General features: G+C 39.1%; 1 pseudogene; it reads right to left on the bottom strand.

Moving 5' to 3' along the window:
* Positions 1–210: 210 nt before the first annotated feature.
* Positions 211–1,167, bottom strand: LOC101703410 (olfactory receptor 6C75-like; annotated as a pseudogene).
* Between the last annotated feature and the right edge of the window lie 3,667 nt (positions 1,168–4,834).

Raw genomic sequence — 4,834 nt, 5'->3', positions numbered from 1 at the left:
CTACAGCTGGAAGATGATGAAGTGAAAGTGTTTATCTCTATCACCTAGCATCACTGAGATGTTTACATCTTTAAAAACAACAGACCCCCAGAGAGAAGCTTGGAAGCTTACTGAAGGCTCATTTATATAAACAGAAACAATGAATTTTTATAAGGCTACTGAATCATGCTATACAATTTTCAGAAATACCCACCATCCCTCCAAAGCTCTCTAACCCTGTTTCTGCAACTTCACCCTAGACAGAGCATCCCTCAGTGTCTGGTGGACCTGCCTGTTGTGCAGGGAATAGATGACAGGTTTCAGCAGCTGGGTCACCACCATGTTCATCAGGGAAGCCTCTCGATTGGAGTCCAGTCTGCTCATTTGCTTTGGCTTCATGTAGATAAAGATGCAGCTGCCATACATCAGAGAGAGGACAGCGAGGTGAGAGGAGCAGATGGAGAAGGCTTTCTGCCTCTCCTAGGCTGATGGGAGATGCATGATTGTGACCACTATGCTGCTGTAGACAATAACAGTTATAGGGAGGGAAGTAAACAGGATAACCAAAGCCAGGCCAAAGGTTAGCATTTCAGTAGATCTGGGGTCAGAACAGGAGAGATGAATCAGAGAACCAAGGTCACAGAAGAAGTGAGGAATGGCACTGGGGCCACAGAAGGACAACTGGGACAGCTTTATAACTGGAACGACCAAGAGCAAGAAAAGAAGCAGGCAGTGACCAGCAGGAAGCATACCCTCGGGTTCATGATGATATGATAGTACAGAGGTTTGCAGATGGCCCGGTACCTATCCAGGGTCAGCACAGCCATCAGGAAGAAAATAGTTGCACCCAGGAAAAGAAAAGCAAATGCTTGTGTGAAGCAGGCAGCAAAGAAAATCATTTGCCTCCCTGATATAAAGATGGTCAGGAGTTTAGGGATAACCAAGGTGATGAAACCACATTTGCAGAAGGAGAAAGTGCTGAGGAAGAAGTACATACAGTGTGGTGGCACTGGCCCAGGTGATAGTAATGATGAGGGAGTTTCCTGTGACAGAGGCCAGGTAGACCAGGAGGTGCAGCAGGAAGAGGACCTTGCCCGGGTGTCGGACAGCAGGGAAGCCCTCCAGCGTGAACTGGACAGCCGTGCTGTTCCTTATCTCCATCATTATCTCCATTTTTCTGTCTGCCATCAACCCTCTTTAATCTGTGAGAAACCCAAAGTATAAATAAAGAGAAAAATGAAGGATAGATATTAGGAAGTAGGGAGGTCTTTTTCAAATGGGAAAGGGAATTAGAGATGGAGGGAGGAGGGAGGAGGGAGAAGGAGAAAACTGATTAAAAAAAAGAGTTGAAGACAAAATGGAAATAGAACCTTTGCAAAGTGGGAGGGGAAGAAGAGTTGGCAGGAGCAGGGAGAGAAGAGTGGAGAAGGGAACAAAAATTAAGACTTAAGATGTGCTGCGTACACGTACAATCTCCCCACAATAAATGTGGTCATTGCATGCTTCAAACATGTCCTGTAAAAAGACGATTACTAAAAAACAAAGACTGATCTCTGTCTAAAATCAAAGCCAAAACACTACTTGAAGTTATTCTTCTGGGTGAAGGATCATGTTCTACTTTTAAATATGTTATTATAAATTATTTTGAAATGTTCCCTTGTTAAATTGTAAATATTGAATGTTCTGCTTTTCTGTTCTTGTTTTATTGTTTTATGAGAATATAAGTTCTATATAACAACTTTTCTGGAAAATAGTACCTATATCTTTGAATAATACTCCATAAGGTAAGCAAAGCAAAATGAAAATCTGTATTTTTGAAAACAAAATATAAGACTAAAAACATATATGATAAGACAAAATCTACAGTGGAATCTCCCATCCTACAGGGTCATTTCTACCCTTCTGATAAGGCATGTCCTCCAGGAAGCCCTCCTAGGTACTGAGTTCAGCCTTCTGGAAATAGACAACATAAAAAAATGTGTTCTCATCACTATGATCCCATCTAATTATTATCCTGATGTCCATTTAGCTTGAGTTCTTTACCTCAGTCCCTAGAGTGAGTAGGAAAACTCAGTATTGTGGAATCTCAGAACTACCTGTCATGAATTTAAGAGAAAATATATCTAAATACAGGGAAAAATTGTCCCATTACTTCATTGTCCATGCTTAGTGAAAACTTCAGGTGGGTAAATCAGTGTCACCGTCATTCCTCCAATTCAATGGAGGAGCTTCCTTCTGCTGTACTTCAACATTCCTCCCACTGTGGACTTTATTGTTACATGGGCAGATCCTGGTGTGGCTGGAATCACACCTGGATGCTCTTCACACTAACTAGAAGAACACTGATGTTTAAGCCATAACTGGCTTGAAAGCAGATGAATTGATGTTTAATCTAGGGGAAGAGTTCCTAGCATCTGCTGAAAATCAGTGCTCTAGTGAATCAGTCACCAAATTAAACTTTGTTTGATTTAATTCTTTGATTTTTTCAAACCTGTGTTTTTAATGCATGATCCATAGTACTACCTTAAATATAAGCAGTCTCTGGTTTAAACATGTAACTCTCTAAATTACAAATGAATCTGCAATCCAATGCTTACCAAGAAACTGCTCCAAGGAAACAGAGCTTCTTTGTTTATGTGCTTCTTTCTTCTTCCAACAAACCAGGATCTTTCTCTCAGACTAAAGAAAAGAAAAAATAATATTCTTAATTGAAATCAACCTATCTTTGATCTATTAAACAGCCAATGATGTCTTACACCTTAAATAACAGAAAATTACTGATTGATTATTATTAAGGGAGACAGAGATATCTAAACCCTGGAGCACTGAGAATCATAGATTCTCTTATCTCAACCTGGCTGATAAATCTGCCTAGACCATGAGGACAGTGAAAAATGCCTCAGCCCTGCCTAGCATTTGCACTGTAACTATGTAGAAATCCTGAGCATATTCCTATTCGTCGCTGTGATGTGTTCATTCATTCCATCGGACATGACATCAGCTCACCATGGACATCAAACTTGGTTGCTCGTGCACGCATCTCCCCCAAAAAAAGACAGGAAAGAAAGACAACAGAGGTTAGATTTTCTTGTTCACAGAGCCTGTTAGCCACCTTCCTGCCACCTACTTGTGGCCCATCTTGGTGCACTGATGGGGTTGCTGTGGTCATAAATGAAAATGTGCCTAAATGTCTTTGTGGTGTGTCACCTCAGGACTGTTGGCCATCACTATTGAGGTCAGTCAGGTCCACATGGACAAACCCTTGACACATTCAGACTTCATTAGAGGAGGGTGAGGGAAGCAAGTTGGAACAAAGCTTGCAGTAGATTCCCAAGGGACATCTTATAGTTCACTGTTGGAAATTAAAAACATCAGGAGAAATGTATTGTGAGTGTCGTTTCACTGCATGTGCAACATCCTGCTTCATTCTCAGTCATATGCACAGCCCTCTGTGAGAATCTGTGCTAGTAGATTTGGCATGACTGCCCAGGGTCATAAAATGAGTACAATCCCAAAGTACACATGTCAAGAAAAGCACCCCTAAACAACAGAAATACTTTTTTATATTTAAATGTCATGTTTTTGCTTTTTAACCAGTCATTTTCTTTATTGAATTATAATGTATGTACTGTAAAACGCACAAGTCATAAATGTACAAGTATAAAATGCACTTGTACATAAAATGTACAAGTTAATACTTTTTACACAACAGCCACATAATCACTGCTCAAATCAAACCATAAAGTATCCCTATTTCACCATAAATTCCCTGTGCCCTTATTTGCTGAGCTTCAAAAGTTTCAGTAGGTTGTGTTTCCATTTTCATTTGGCTCAAGATATGCCTTAATTTCCCTTTTTGTTTATTCTTTCACCCACTTATTGTTCAGGAGGATGTTGACTAATTTGGATATACTTGTGGATTTTCCTCTAATTATTTCTAGGCTCACACAGTTGTGATCAGAAAACATAGTTGAGGGCTAGGGATCTAGCTCAGTGGTTCCACCTCCTGCCTCCCAAGCGCAAGGTCTCAAGTTTGATCCCTGGTACCAAAAAAAAAAAGAAAGCATAGTTGATATGTATTCAATATTACTAAATTTATAAGACTTGGATAGAGTCCTAACATGGAGAATTTTTGTGTGTGTGCCCGTGAGGATGTGTATTCTGCTACCATTGGGTGGGATGTATTGTATATGTCTGTTACGTCTCTTTGGTCTATCACGTAGTTCAAGGCCAATGTTTCCTTACTGATTTTCTGACTAATCTGTCCATTGTTGGAAGTGTGGTATTGAAGTCTCTTGCTATTATTGTATTGTAGTCTCTTATTTTAAGTCCATTAATATTTGCTTTACATATTTAGGTGCTCCAATGTTGGGAGCATATATGTTTATGATTGGAATAACTTCTTGAAGATTAAATCCTTTAGCATAATATAATGACTTTTTCTCATTTTCATTATTTGATTTAAAGCCTATTTAAGTGTAGCTATATCTGCTCCTTTTTTTTACATATGCATGGGTATGTTTTTCTTTCACTTCACATTTGGTCTATGTGTGTTCATCAAGGTAAAATGAACCCTTTATAGATGGCACAGAGTTGGGGTTTTTGTTTGGGTTTTCATTCAGCCACTGTCTGCCTTTTAATTGTATAATTTAAAATATTTGCATACAAGATAATATTGATAGGTAAGGACTTACTACCGCCATCTTTTCTGATTATTTTGGAGATCATTTTTTTCCTTCTTATTACCTTCCTTTTTATAATAAAACATTTATTGGTACATTTTAGGCATATATAATGATAACACTCATCATAGGGAACTTGCATCTGTACCTACTTCTTATTTCCAATAACCCCC

This window comes from Heterocephalus glaber, unplaced genomic scaffold (genome assembly GCF_053883595.1).
Source record: "Heterocephalus glaber isolate CG9 unplaced genomic scaffold, H.glaber_assembly_v1.0 deba00001258, whole genome shotgun sequence".
In the NCBI taxonomy this organism is placed as follows: Eukaryota; Metazoa; Chordata; class Mammalia; order Rodentia; family Bathyergidae; genus Heterocephalus; species Heterocephalus glaber.
Note: the sequence above shows the minus strand (reverse complement) of the source record. Positions and strands in the feature narration are given on the sequence as shown.